Source organism: Cheilinus undulatus, linkage group 10 (assembly GCF_018320785.1).
Source record: "Cheilinus undulatus linkage group 10, ASM1832078v1, whole genome shotgun sequence".
Taxonomy (NCBI): domain Eukaryota; kingdom Metazoa; phylum Chordata; class Actinopteri; order Labriformes; family Labridae; genus Cheilinus; species Cheilinus undulatus.
The window spans coordinates 612,790-628,950 of record NC_054874.1 but is presented as its reverse complement, the minus strand read 5'-3'; the positions used below and the strand labels follow the sequence as shown (position 1 = coordinate 628,950).

Genomic DNA, 16,161 nt, shown 5'->3' with positions numbered 1-16,161 from the left:
TTTTCTCTGGTATATCTGGTATTTTCTTACTGTGTTTTTGTTACATGTGCATGTTTTTTTCTTTATAATTTGGTGTAAAATGACTAATAAGAGGTGCAGAATAGTTTTGGATTTGCTACAACATATTTCTTTAATCCACATGAGGCTGCTAAAGCTGAAATTTATGCTGCAAAAATATTAGTGATAGCATGTTTTTGAGTTATTCAGGTGTTCTCAGATGGTGTAGCACTGTGAATTTGAGCAGCCATGTTATTATTACAACTATACATCAACTAAAGATAATTAAGAGAGGTAATTCTGCATGGATTTGAAGATGGTGTGCCTTGAGATTTTGTCTTGAGGTCAGTCAGCCTTGTGCAAAAAATGTTTGAAAGCCATTGCTCTACACACGAGGCAAACATTGGCCAGGACACTCTTGAAAAGAGACTTTTAATCTAAATGAGGTTTTCTCCCTATCAAATAAAGGTTAAATAAATAAAAAACAAAAACATTTCAGTGTTGCCTTTTCTAGATTATTTTTGCAAAAAATGCTTCATCCCTATTTTTGTATGTTTTTCTTATCAAACATGAGAATGACACAAAAATGATGATTCCCTTCAAAATAACAAGTCAGGTCCAATATGCAAATTTAGATCATAATTTGTTTCCTATTAGTCTAATCTAATATTGTGTGGGTTAAAATACGATGGTTTGTTGCTTGTATTTGTTGGAAAATACATGATTAGGAAGTAAGAACAATATACTAACCTGCAATAGTGGGGGAGGGGTTGCAATCAGATTATTTTCCCCAGCATCAGCCCTACCACTGATAAAGACAGCAGTAGTAAACTTCTTTTTCAGACTGACTGTCTCTTGGTAAAATGAGTAATATCTGAACTCGATGGAGGCTGACGGCTTTGTTTGAACAAAAGCCGTCGCCTCCTTTATCTCAGCCAATCCTGATCCTGCAGAATGATGCACACTTTTCTTCTGCTAAACACATATTGAGTTTAAATACAATACATTCTGAAAACACTTTCACTGCCTCAGAATCGTGGTCATAATTTTGGTTGTGAATTATTTTAATATCAGTATTTTTTATTGTCCATTCTCTCTGGCAACTCATTTCCACAAGAATATGGATTTCACATCAGCATATGAATGCAAAACCAAAGAATAGCTGCTGTTCAATCCCCCCCCCCCCCGTCTTCTTCTGTGGTTCAGCCGCGTCGTTGTTATTCTGTTGGTTATGCACTTTCACAGAGCAATAATCATAAGGAAAGATCACCAGAGTATACATGTTCTCTCCTCCTTTACCCATGCACAGATGATCCAGCCATTATTCTGACTTCCTGTTCTATTCCAGGTCGTGGCGGGCTCGAGTCGATCCCAGCTGCCAGTTGGCGAGAGCCTAGATCCACCCAGGACCGACCCCCAACCAAAGACAGGTAACCAAGCATGCTCGATTTCACACTACAGACCAATTAGAGCCACCAGCAGTCTAACCAGGATGTCTGTGGGAGGAAGCCGAATAATCCCAGCATGCACTGGGAGAACATGCAAACTCTGCACAGAGAAGTCCTGCAGCTCTGGGCGTATGCTGCCATTAAATAAACTCTCTTCAAATATAGCACTAAAACTTTGAATTGTGGATGTTTAGCCGGCATGCAGCAAAGCTGAACCAATCCCAAATGTTCCACGTGTTAGAGGAAGAGGAGATTAAGGCTGACTCTAATTTTCAAACAAATGAGAACCGTCTCTGCTTCATCATTTTCCACTTCTTTCTTCCAGGCATTACAAAGACCAATTTACTCATTTATAACTTCTTCTGCTCACTACATTTAAAGCTTCTTTGTGTTAAAACCAAAATTAAACGACATAATCTGGAAAACCTTTTTCTCTGTGAAAGAAGTGCGTGGAATATTTGCAACTGAAGAACTAAAGGATCTGAACAGCTGAGTGGAGTCTGTGTGGGATTAAATCTGTGTTGTGCAGCATGTTAAACTAAAGCAATGAAGCTCTTTACAACGGGACAGCTCACAGTCACAGTCATCACAGGCAAACACTGAGACTCCGGGGTTCTTGTTACAGCCAGCCTCACTAGCTCTTAGAGCTGTAAACCATGAACATATGCACTGATGCACTGTAGTTAGGGATGCACGGATGCATCGGTTTAACATCAAAAACTGCAAACGCCAGTCAGCTGCCATCAGGAAATCATGATTACAGAAACAGAGGACAGCTGCAGAGGTCTCTCTGTTGTCCTGATAATCTAACGCTGGCACTTTAAAACCTCAACCTCTTCGGCCCGCGACCCCCAAAATAAAGGTACCAGAGACCGGGGACCCCCACTGGACCTGAAGGTGGTTGAACAGCCATGAACATCCTAGAATAGTCATGTGGAGACAAGGCCGTCCATAAGGGGGATAAGAGGGAGGTTTCTGGGACCCAGCCAAACTGGGGGCCCATGGAGGTCAGAAAAACCATGGTCCATTGTGAAGTTAAGCCGTGAAAACCATATTTCATATTTGACCTAAATAATAACCACTCTTATCAAAGAAACAAAGATCTCTATTCATTTATGTATTAAATAGCCTTCTTAAAATGAAAATAACTTTGTTAAAACATATTTAAAATGTGCAAAAAATTGCTTAAATTAGTTAATAATGGCAAAAAATGGTGGTAAAGGTGTTGAAATTGTATTTTTAAAGAACATAAATGGTTTAAAAGTGGCAAAAATTAGATAAAAGTGGCAAAAAAATAACCAAATAAGGATTAAATTGACAAAAATGGACACAGTGGCTAAAATGGTTTGAAGTGCAAAAATTTGGGGGAAATTAGGTGGACTGGGATGAAACATTGATATAAACTGGCAAAAATGTGATAGCTGTGGTTAAAACTGGCATAAAAAGGGGTGCAAAAAGTAGTTAATAGTGGCAATAATGAGGCAACAATAGGCAGAAAGTGGCAAGAGTTGGTTCAGAAGTGACATAAACAGGCAGAAAAAGGTGCTGGAAAGGGTATAAAGTTGACACAAATGGGTTTTAACTGGCAAAAATGTGCTAAAATTGGCAAATTTGGTGTTAAAAAGTGATGAAAAAGGGTTAAAATTTGGTAAATTTGGTGTAAAGTGGCAACAATGTAATTTAAATAATATTCTTCATTTCTTTTAAGGCATCTGAGACCCCCTCTCAGTATCTCGTGACCCCGAATGGGGTCCCGACCCCAGCGTTGAGAACCACTGATTTAGAGAACAGATCTATTATTATGCAGAAAATGTGACCTGTGGACAAACTCTGATCTGTTTTCATGGTCAAACAGGAAATGATGGCATCGTGGAGGAAGTGATGAATAAACATCTGCACTGGTAAAGGCTGTTGGGTTATTTATTACTGAACATCAGTATCAGTAACATCCATGCATCTCTGACTATAATCTAATAAAACAGATGATAAACATGCATCAGAAAAAAAAAATCAGCACTGAAAGGTGTAGACTTGTAGATGCCTCTCTGGCTGAGAATCTCTGATAACTCTGAGTGAGACTGTGGACTTAATCTGAAAATAAAAACCTTCATTAGAGTTGATTTTGATTCAGTCAGCAGATCCTTTGGATTCCAACTCAAGCTCTTAGAAGTGTTGCCTTCATCTCCTGCTGCTGTGATCATCAGAGTAAGTTATCCAGAATCTGTGAGGCTGCAGGTCCAGTTTACTTTAGCCTGTGTGAGTCAGAACCTGGACATTTCCAGGACTGCATGTGTGAGTATCAGGGGCGGAGCTGTGTCAGCATAAAGGAGCCTGTTCTGAGCAAATCATGAGGTTAGATGGCGGCATTTCTCAACCTTTTGTCTGTCGAGGCGCCCTTTCAGAATTTTAAGAATGTGCTGATAATCAGACCGACAGTTGGCATCCATGCAGTAACAGAATCGACAAGATGAAAGCAATCTCCTAAAATAATCAAAATGCCTTTATTTTCATGAAATGGCCACACAGGCCGTTAGAACATACCTGACGTGTTTCGCACACCTGACAAATAAAATGCATGATCCTTGCAGAGTGTGCTCTGCTGTAAGCCGAAAACTGGAGTCATATCAGAAAAAGGGCATGTAATACTACTACTACTACTGATTATGATAATTATAATAACTTTTATTTGTAAAGCACTTTTTAAAGTGCATCCACACAGTAAACATAACAAACACATATAGAGTATAACACATATACACATATAGTAACAAACACAGTTAGACCACTCCCATTCACTCAGAGACCACTCTGAACCATCACAGACCACTCCCATCTATTCAGAAACCACTCCCATCCATTCACAGACCACTCCCATTACCCAGAGACCACTCCCATCCATTCAGAGACCACTCCCATCCATTCACAGACCACTCCCATTACCCAGAGACCACTCCCATCCATTCAGAGACCACTCCCATCCACCCAGAGACCACTCCCATCCATTCAGAGACCACTCCCATCCACCCAGAGACCACTCCCATCCATTCAGAGACCACTCCCATCCATTCAGAGACCACTCCCATCCATTCACAGACCACTCCCATCCATTCACAGACCACTCCCATCCATTCACAGACCACTCCCATCCATTCACAGACCACTCCCATCCACCCAGAGACCACTCCCATCCACCCAGAGACCACTCCCATCCATTCACAGACCACTCCCAGGGCATGGACTTTAATCTGCTCTTATTTTTTTTGGTAGTGTTTCTATTTGAATTAGAATGCTGTAATAAATAAAACTTGCTGCATATTTTACTTCATGCCATGGTAGCATATATTGTGATTAACAGTTGACAGTCATCCAGATGTTTCCATGGTTGCCACAGACCCCACCAATCAGAGACATTCCTCTGACACCGTAGGATTGTGGGTAATGTATTTTTGGCTGAGGTCAATGATAAACTGATTCTCTTAGAGAGAGGTTGTTATTTTAAGACACCAGCGTTTTTCTCCCTGGTCAGACTACCTTGGATATTTCTGATATTGCAGCTGATAATTAAATCCACAGTGGAGAAAAAGAATGAGTTTACCTCGACTGTTGAGCTCTGTTTGGGCCTCTAACCTATTTTTAGTGTACCTGCTCTGTGGTCTATTTGTGATTTCTTTTGTTTCTTTATTTTTTGCACCATTCTCCTCCAACATTTGCTGCATTTTCTCCCTCAAACCGCCTCCTCCACCCCCTCTGTGGTTATTGTTCCATTTCCTGGCTCTCCACACGCTTAAGGACACACATGAACACACAGGTGAGTCCTGTCTGCAGACAAAGGCACACCTTCTCATGGCCCAGCAGACATCACATGAGCTCCATCACAGACATCGCCCCGGCACTTTAGTATGAGCTCCTTTGAGGATATAAGGATGCACATAATTACTAGAAATTGAAATGCCAGAATTCATGAACCAAGGGAACACAGAAATGGGATTGGCTGGCTGGAGAGGTCACCCGGGGGCGAGGAGGAACAGACAGTCAGCTCGACGAGAACGAGCAGATGATCTGGCTTTTCCTCGCTTCCACTCTCAACCTTTTCAGGCTTCATGCTGCACATTTCTCTGGTCACCAAGCTGAAGTAATTAATTTTGCATTCCTCCAGGCTCCTGAATGCATAAACCAGTTATCAAGGCCTGTGAGTGCTGGAGTCCTGATACCTGAGCCCTCATGGCTGTGATGTTTTTTGCAGAGCTCATTTTCTGAGGTGTTGCTCCTTCCTTTGTTCTGACATGCTGGCTGCAGGCTACTGCCATCTTCTTTTGGGCTGCTGAATTCAAAGGAGACTGTTGTTTCAGTCTGTGGAGGCTGGGATTCATGGCGTGTGTTTTTTGTCATTAGAATGGTGGAGCTCACTGATTCAGTCAGTGTCAAATAGTCAAGCATCTGCTGTTTGGCATTGTTTTTGTGACCTAGCATAGCACCCTCAGGCTGCAGAACCTCCAACTTTTTTTATAGCTCACATTAGATGAGGTTTAGTCTGCAGCTCCACCGTGTTTATACATGTGTATGCCAGGATAAAACACACTCTAAACTAAATATTCTGCTTTTTAACAGGTGAGACTACTTAGATAAGCGTTACCTTGCTAACATGATGAATTGTCCAGATTCCATTTCTGTCACCAGGCTGATCTGTCCTGCAGAGTCCCAGAAACGTTTATGGACCTGACCAACCAGCATCACTGAGGAGAACAAGGCGGGAGCTATGTCTGTATATATAAGTATTCAGCCATTTAAAGTGACTGACCTAATCCAACAGAGGTGCTAGTAGTCTCACAGTTAGAGGAATGACCAGAATACCTGGCTACCATTACACCATTGAGTCAAAAGAACACTCAGAGAAAAGGTTGCTGAAAAGTCTAAGTCAGGGATGGAGACAGAAACATCTCCAAGTCTCTGAACATCCCCCAGAGTTCAGTTAAATCCATCATGAGGAAATGAAGGAATATGTCACATGTGTAAATCTGCCTAGATCAGACCGTCCTCACACACTGAGTGGGCGTGCAAGAAGGAGACTAGTGAGAGAGGACACCAAGACACCTATGACTACTCTGAAAGAGCTCCAAGCTTCAGCAGCTGAGATGGAGAGACTCTGCAGACAACAACTGTTGGCCGGGTTCTTCACCAGTCAGAGCTTTATGGGAGAGTGGCAAAGAGAAAGACACTGTTGAAGAAAACTCAGATTCAATCTGGACTAGAGTTCACCAGAAGGACTGTGGGAGACTCCATGGTCAAGAGGAAGAAAGGTCTTTGGTCTGATGAGACCAGGATGGAGCTTTGAGACCATCAGACAAGACGCCAAACACTGACATCACCACAAACACACCATCCCCACTGTGTAGCACGCTGGTGGCAGCATCATGCTGTGGGGACGCTTCTCAGCAGCATCATGCTGTGGGGATGCTTCTCAGCAGCATCATGCTGTGGGGATGCTTCTCAGCAGCATCATGCTGTGGGGACGCTTCTCAGCAGCATTATGCTGTGGGGATGCTTCTCAGCAGCATCATGCTGTGGGGATGCTTCTCAGCAGCATCATGCTGTGGGGATGCTTCTCAGCAGCATCATGCTGTGGGGATGCTTCTCAGCAGCCATCCATGGAAGTCTTGTAAAGGTAGAGGGGAAAATGAAGACAGATAGCTAAAGGTGACTACTACTGACTAGAAGGAGGGAATATTTATGCTGTCACTGATTTTACATAACAGATTTTTATTTAACTGACATGACTTCGTAGAAATTTCTTTTTAACTTTTATATGAAAGAGGATCTTTTTTCTTTTGTTGTCATAAAGTCAAATTATATTGACCATAATTGATTTACAAAATCACTAAAACCTCCAAAGAGGTGAATGCTTTTTCATTCGGACTCTGCATCCTATACAGTCGGTATGTGAATCAGCCTGTCTGAAGTGTGGGGTTAGGTTAAAAGCAAAAGTGCTGAAAATGCAAAAGCAGAAGCAGAGAAATGAGGCGGTTTTCTCTAAAGTAGGCTGCAGCAGAGAAAGAAATCACCATCGCTCCAGTTCTTCCTCCAACATATGGAGCTGAGAGCACCAGCTGTTCTGAAGAAAGGAGGTCTTATCCCCTCCATCTAACTTTGTTACGACCAACTTTGTGACACATATTTGAACAGAGAGCACCAAAACCTGAGGATAGTCTTAGCTCCCACCTGTCTTACTTTACATGAACAGTTGTAGAGCGGGGAATGTTTCCAAGTAACAGACTTCCGCCTCCTTAAACTTCTACAGAACTAAACAGAACTATAAAGAGAGAAAAGTGTCTTTCACATGAGTGATGTTGCTTTCGTAACGTCAGTATTACCTGATACTAGTCTGTCTAAACTCAGTTAATGACCAATAATCACATTTTTGATCATGTTTGACTCATTCTAGGGGTTTAAAACATAATTTTAAGTCTTTATGTGGTGCATTTGTCTTTATTTTGGAATAAAATCATCATTTAAATGAGTGCTGGAAAGCTACAGCTGGTCTAAACTGTGACTCAAAGCAATGGTTCCCAACCTGAGGTCTGGGAACCCTTTAGAAGGCACTAGAGATTTCAGGGAGGGGACAAGGCTCTGTCTGCTTTGGGTTTGATTCAATAAGATTTAAAGGGGACATATTTAACCCTTTAAGACCAGTCTATATCGGTCTCAGAGGTCCCTGAAACATGCCTGTGAGGTTTGTTTCTGTAAAAACACTCCAGTACTGATCTCTGCATGTCTAAAAACCCCTCTGTTTCAGCCCTGCTCAGAACCAGCTCAAAGGTCAAAGGTCAAAGGTAGTCTTGAGCCTGGAGGGACAGTTCAGGGCCTGTGCCCTTTTCTGTCCATGGTAGGGTTGAGATTTTGGCTGAAGAAGAGGGAGGCAGAGGACTCGACACACATGTGGGTACCAAGGCAAAATAACAAAATAAAGGGGGTGTTGAGGGGTGCTTGTTTTTGTTTTCTATTGATTTTTTTTTTGTTTTTGTTTGTTTGTTTGTTTGCTTTATTATTGTTATTATTGATTATGGTTTTTATTGTTTTTATTGAGTTTTTTTTGAGTAAATGTGAATGATCAGAGTGTGTGCATGCTGTGTAATGTGTGGTATGGTATTGTATGGTGTTGTGTAGTGTTGTGTAGTGTATGTTCATGTTGTGTGCTGTCTCAGGCAGCAGTGATCAGGGTTATGGAGGGTTGGGAGGCTGGGGGTCTTTAAACTGAAGGATGAGTGACAGAGGGGTGTTGACTGATTGATGAGCTTCTTTGATGGTTTTCCTGAGGGCGGGGTTTTGTGAGGCAGATGAGATATACTTGATGGCTATTGCTTGATGTTGTTGTTTGATGGTTTTGATGTCCTGCTCAGAACCAGCTGTTTCTGTTTGTGGCTTTAAATGTTACTGAGCTGTCTGACTCCACCCCTGACCACGCCCCTCTCAGGAAATGTATATGGCCCTCCTGATCCTGAGAGAAGGATTAGGAGAGGAAGACGGAACTTTCTTCCAAGCAGGGAGGGCTAACCGAACCTGGGGGCGGAGCTAACTCCCCACATGACATCATGAGGGGAAAAACTGATAACAGCTTGTTTCAGCACACGTTTTCTGAAAGGTGGAGAAAGAGAGGGTGGGAGGGAATGGATTTTTCTGATCATGATTAAACACTAACAGACCAGTGATGAACTATTGATAATGTTCTTAATTGAAGGGCGATCTTGAGGAGGTGGAGCTTTAGTCTATAAAGGAGGAGGCTGGGGTGAAGGAGGTGAAGCTTTAGTCTATAAAGGAGGAGGCTGGGGTGGAGGAGGTGAAGCTTTGGTCTATAAAGGAGGAGGCTGGGGTGGAGGAGGTGAAGCTTTGGTCTATAAAGGAGGAGGCTGGGGTGGAGGAGGTGAAGCTTTGGTCTATAAAGGAGGAGGCTGGGGTGGAGGAGGTGAAGCTTTGGTCTATAAAGGAGGAGGCTGGGGTGGAGGAGGTGAAGCTTTGGTCTATAAAGGAGGAGGCTGGGGTGGAGGAGGTGAAGCTTTGGTCTATAAAGGAGGAGGCTGGGGTGGAGGAGGTGAAGCTTTGGTCTATAAAGGAGGAGGCTGGGGTGGAGGAGGTGAAGCTTTAGTCTATAAAGGAGGAGGCTGGGGTGGAGGAGGTGAAGCTTTGGTCTATAAAGGAGGAGGCTGGGGTGGAGGAGGTGAAGCTTTAGTCTATAAAGGAGGAGGCTGGGGTGGAGGAGGTGAAGCTTTGGTCTATAAAGGAGGAGGCTGGGGTGGAGGAGGTGAAGCTTTGGTCTATAAAGGAGGAGGCTGGGGTGGAGGAGGTGGAGCTTTGGTCTATAAAGGAGGAGGCTGGGGTGGAGGAGGTGGAGCTTTGGTCTATAAAGGAGGAGGCTGGGGTGGAGGAGGTGAAGCTTTAGTCTATAAAGGAGGAGGCTGGGGTGGAGGAGGTGGAGCTTTGGTCTATAAAGGAGGAGGCTGGGGTGGAGGAGGTGGAGCTTTAGTCTATAAAGGAGGAGGCTGGGGTGGAGGAGGTGGAGCTTTGGTCTATAAAGGAGGAGGCTGGAGTGGAGGAGGTGGAGCTTTGGTCTATAAAGGAGGAGGCTGGGGTGGAGGAAGTGGAGCTTTGGTCTATAAAGGAGGAGGCTGGGGTGGAGGAGGTGAAGCTTTAGTCTATAAAGGAGGAGGCTGGGGTGGAGGAGGTGGAGCTTTGCAAGCAGCAGCAGTGTCATGCAATGCAAGCAGGGATTAGTGAAACGTACACATCATATTTAAGTGCACCACTGTGTTGAGAGGAAGAGTTGTGATTGGCTGTGGGAGTTAGGAGGTGATAATTAGCCTCAGCTGGCCGTCAGCTGATCACACGTGACTACCGTGTCCTGCATGAACTAAGGCAGAGCTTCATTTATTCAGCGATACACAGGTTTACAGTTTCTTCATGGAAAAGGCCTACTTGTTGTGTTGCTTGAGAACTTTGAAAGAGCCATATCAGGAATTTACTATATTTTCAGAAGCAGAACTCAGCATAGCAGATCAGAGAGGAATCTCCTGTCTATTAAAGCCATGATATCATCCTGTTATTAACGCAGCAAACATGCAGTGACTGAGGTTTATGACAGAATGCCTGAGTCTAGTCCATAGTACCGCTAGCTCTGTAAGGCTGCATAGTCACAGCAGAGCCACTTCTGTCAGTAACATGAACACACCGATCAGGACCAGTCTTCCCCATGTGAACTATATTTCTGTTGGCAGCTACCATTTACTCTACAGCACACTGACATGGTGCCGCTGAGGTTAATGGAATATTTCCAGAAATTTACCATCATTTCTTTCTTTTATTTTTTCACACTGAAAATTGTAGAAATTTTAACTCCAGTATCTAAATGAGGTTGAGTTCAGTGCTAATGTGTGGGACTGAATCCCATTTAGACAAATTACAGGTATGAAATGTCAGCGGCTGTACTCCTCAGCAGAGTCACAGTGAAAGCGAGAGTTCTATGGTTGAACTTTTTCCCCTCATTTGCTGCGTCCTCTACCCCGTCCTTGTTTATCAGAATCACCTTCAGGCAAACAGAGATCCGTTTTTTCTGCAGCTGAATGACATCCAGGGGTGCATTCATCACCATCCAACCACAGTTTCAGGTAGATGAAGAACAAGGAAGTCTGCAGTTGGAGTCTGCTTTTACAGAACGATTTAAATGTGCAGCAGCAGCCTGAGGTAGCCGAAAGGAAGCAAGCAGCTGAAAGTACAGACAGGAGGAGGGGTAGGGGAGAAACTTTTTACTTCTGTGGTCCTCAAGGTGAGACAGAATAAGACTGAAGAATGAAAACATGAGTCTGTGTTTCAGGATCTCTGCTGTCAAATAAAATCATCAGCATGAATCTCTAACAAAGCCGTCTGAAATACGACCTCCAAATAAAGAAAGTGTTCCTCAGGCTCAACCTGTCCCAGGTAAGAGGTGGGACAGAGTCAGGGGTCATAGGGGCCAAGTTTGAGACGTGTTAGAACAAACCACTAGGTAGTTTAACCTCCTAAGACCTGCGTGCACATATGTGGACATCACAGTCTGGCTTTCCCACAACATCCCACAGTGATACTTTCTACTAGTATTAGTATTAAAATAGTCTGGACCGCCCATGGAAGTATTAGTAGTTCACTTGAAAACACTGGGGGAATTCTAGTGAAAATTTCAGGGAATTCCATGAATAATTTGGGAATTATTTCTTGGAAATTTTCATGGAATTTTGTGTGTACTAATTTATATATATATACATATATATATATATATATATATATATGTATATATAAATAAATTAGGTCTATATATATAAATTTTATATACTAGTATATTATTATATATAATATAATATATATTTTTAACATTTTCAATGTTAATTTTACAGTGAAATTTTGAATATTTGCATGAAAAGTTTGCATGTTTTTTTAAGTTTGTTTTTGTGTTAATTTGGGAAACTTGATTGAATTGATTGAATTTTATTTGAATTGTTTAGGGCAGTGGTTCTCAACCTTGGGGTCTGGACCCCACTGGGGGTCGTGAGACACTGAGAGGGGGTCTCCAGATGCCTTAAGACGAACCCATAATATATTTAAGATTTTCCACCATTTTTTCTGCCTGTTTTTGTCACTTTTAAACCAAGTGTTGCCACTTATTGCCCCTATTAGCCACCTTTTACCATATTTTTGCCCATTTTTACCCCATTTCACTGTTTATTATGGCCATTTTTAGGCAGTTTAGTCCATTGCTGCCTATTTTTCTGCCACAGTTAACCCATATTTGCCACAGCAGCAAGAATTATCAACAGAGTTGGGATGACTTCAGGATCACTGGACAGTGAAAGTTTGATGAAGGCGGATTTCCTATGGGAATATTTTGATGAGCATCACCAGTCCGATTCAGGTGGACTTTATGTAAATGTGGCTCTGTTGTTCACGCCCATTACCTGGCCTGTCTGAAGGTAGGAGAAGTCCTGAAACTTTGAACCTGGTTTTCTCAGAGCAAACAGAAACTAGAAGTCAACATTCACTGAGCATATCTCTGTGAAATATGCTCAGATTAAGGTGATGATACACCATTAGAAAGCTTGCAGGAGTTTTTACCAGCTTTGGTCACATTTATTCTCCTTTCAGGTCAACAAGCCAGAGCCAAAGAAATCCTTCAACCCAGAGCTGAGGGTCCATGCTGCTGCTGTCAGAGTTTCTCTACAGAAAAAAAAGAACTGTAGTATTTTTATCAGTGGCAATAATCCCATTATGTCTGTATCAGCTCTATTATAAGAGGTTTACCATTGACCTTTCTTCATAATTTACAGTAAAAACTAAATGATTTAAGTGAACAAAGTAAAATGAAAATAAATCAGAAATAAATCTGTGACATGAACTCTGAAGGATCTGTTAGTCAGACACAGATCAACAGTCTGAGCTCTGACGCCACACCAGGACAGAGTTTAACCTCATACCTCTCTCTCTGGGTAAACTCTCTGACACTTCTGTCTGACGTGAAAAACCTGAGAGGTCCAGAAAGACAACGAGAGTCAATGAGAGAGGAAGCACATGTAGAGGAGGAGAGGAAAGCGCCGCTTGTTTCTAATCCTCTGACTTTCTGGGCTGTGAGGCGGCGAGGGGCCGCTGTCCTCCCCCAGGTTAGGGCCTCTCAGCTCCGTGACAGCAGCCCACTAATCTCCCCTCCCCTCCAGCTGGAAATACTCAGAGAGCGAGCTTCCATCCAACCGTCCAACACCGCTGAAGTGAACTGTTACACTGAGAAAGGCCTGTACCTGCTCTCTGATTCGTTCAGGGAATACTGAGGAACAAACAGAGGTGATGGAGACACGGGAGGAATATCTCAGCACAAACCCATCCTGTTAGAAACCTTCTCTGCTGAAACCATTGCCTCTGTCAGTATCAGATTAATATTTTAGATATTCATTTTCTAAAACCTGATTTCCTCAGTGAAGAGCTGAGCAGAGAGAGAGAGGGAGGGAGGGGAGGCATTGCAGCCCGCAGCCTATCCCAGCTGTCATTGGGTGAGAGGCGGGGTCACCCTGGACCGGTCGCCAGTCAATCGCAGGGCTGACATGTAGACAGACAACCAGGCATGCCCACACTCACACCTACGGGCAATTTAGAGTCACCAGCTAACCTAACAAGCATGTCTCTAGTGGTGGGAGGAAGACTTGTCTTCTCTTCAGAGCTAAAAGCTGCTAGCATGACCTAGAGCGCTCCTGTTGTAGCTATGATTGGCTCTCTCTGACCACGCCCCGTGGTGCCGCCGTGGTGCAGCCAGAGCCGGCCTCATCCTCAGATAAAACACCCCTGAGTCTTTCTTTAGTCTGCAGAGTTGTCTGATAAACCTGTCAGCTGGTCAGACCTTAGATTTCTACATCTCTAACCAAACACAGCCTCAGTTAAATCCACACCGGCGTGCAGCCTTCGGGGCCTTTTCTACCTGAGCGTTTCTCCGTCTGTTTTCCTCCCAGCGTGTTGTGAATGATGCTGTGAACTCTTTCAGACTCACAGCAGTGTGAGATTTGGTGCAGACAGTGATGGACAACTCACAGCTGCTGCTTTTATGCAGCTCAGACAAGGTCTCACTCCAACATCTCTCCTTCCCTCCACCGCGTTGATCCTGTTGTCATTCACTCCTCTGCAGTCTTTCCAAGCAGCAAACCTGGAGATAAAAAGCTTTCTCTATTTTCAGTCGTCTCACCTCACAAATACGCGGAGAAACTGTCAATGCAGCAGTCTTCATCTATTAATCCATGCTCTCCTACACATGCATCGATCTATCATCCATCAACATCGCCCATCCGTCCTGAATAAAGTCCTGCAGATGCTGGACCAGTCACCCGTCCATCTCTTACCCAGTCAATTAGCTGCCCATCCATGCAGCCGGCGAGAGCAGAGTCTGGTTGAAGGAACCAGTCAGGATGGGTCATGTGAGTAATGAAGAGGAGGAGACAGATTTACAGAAACTACAGACCCACATATCATCCTCGTCTGACTCACGCCACGGTTCCTCTCATCCTCCTCCTCTCTGCACTCTCCTACTGCTCAGCTCTGCGCTCATCAGACGTGCAGCACGCACATGACCCCGGACGGCTGAGATCTGACCTTCTGGGTTGTTTTAGGGTCATTCACAGGAATCTATGCTTTTAACGTTTCACAAGCCGACCATCAGGGAAGCTTCTAGAACAGTGATTCTCAACATGTGGCTCTTTTATGTCTGAATTTGAAACATTATTCTTTTGAACTTTGACCTCAGAAATTCATTATTGCACTTTACATTAACCAGTTTGTTTCCCGCACTGATACAGAAGTTTTAATGGTCAAACTTAACTGTCAACCTTTATTTTTCCCTTTTTCACATTTTTTTTTTGCCCCTTTTAATCCATTTCTGCTGCTTTTCGTCCATTTCCTCACTTCTTTTACAAACTTTTTTTAGACAATTTTTGCTACATTTATCTCTTTCTTGCCCTTCATCAGTTTTAGCCACTTTAATCCTGCTTCTTTGCAATTTTTTGCCCATTTCAGGTGAAATGGGCATTAAATGCCACTTTTCCCCCTTTTTGCCACCTTTTTACAGCTTTCTTACCCACTTTATTCACATTTCACTCATTTTTTGCCGTTTTTTGACCACCTGTATCTTAATTATTTGTGACTTTTCACCCATTTTTGTCACCTTTCACCCAAGTTTCATCCATGTATGCCTATTTTGCCCCCCCCCCCCATTTTTTGCCACTTAAAACCCATTTCTGCTGCTTTTTGCCCATTTTTACCACTTCTTTTAGCCACTTTTTTGACAATTTTGGCCACTTTATCCTATTTTTGCCCTTTTCCATCATTTTTAGCAACTTTTATCCTGATTCTTTGCATTTTTTTCAACAATTTTTCAACAATTTGGCTCTTTGGTTGAGCAGGGTTCAGTAACACTGTTCTAGAGTTTATTCATACACCTGTCCAATCCTGCAGCCAGGTCTGGGAGGTGGAAGCAGGGTTTAAGATTCTTGAGGGTTCAGAGGGCAGAAAACTCCTGATTTACAAATCTGACCATTTACAGATGGGTGTTGGAGGAAACAGAAAGCTCCAGCTTCACTGGTAGTCTACAGCAGTGATTTTTAAACTTTTTTTGCATAAGGCACACCATCTTTATCTCCATGCAAAGTCACCTCTTCCCATGTTCTTACAGTATCTTTAGTTGATGTATAGTTGTAGTAAGAATGCACGGCTGTTTGAATTCACAATGCAACCCTATTTGGAAACGACTGAACTTCACAAATTAAAGTTTAAGTTATATTTTTGCAGCGTACTTTCAGCCACATCAGTCTACCTGACAGTTATTATAATAACAATCTACTTTAGCAAATCCAGTATTTTCATGTACCCTTTTGTTGGTTATTTTACACCATATTATTAAAAAAGTGTGTGTGAAACAAAGGAGCAGTAAGAAAATACCAGAAATACAACAGAAAATGTTCATTTTCTGACTTTGACCAATGTTTAAAAACTTTTATAATCATAGAAACTAGGCATGGTTGTACACATCACCAAGGCACAGCCATTTGAACCGGGGGGTCGGGACCCCATTTGGGGTCGTGAGACACTGAGAGGAGGTCTCCAGATGCTTTAAAGAAAATAAGAATATTTTTAAAGTACACTGTTTCTACTTACACCATTTTTGCCAAAT

At 42.9% G+C, this 16,161-nt stretch overlaps 1 protein-coding gene across 2 annotated transcripts in view; it reads right to left on the bottom strand.

Moving 5' to 3' along the window:
* il1rapl2 (interleukin 1 receptor accessory protein-like 2) overlaps positions 1–16,161 on the bottom strand; it is a 515,311-nt gene that overhangs the window by 238,368 nt on the left and 260,782 nt on the right. The window lies entirely within an intron of this gene.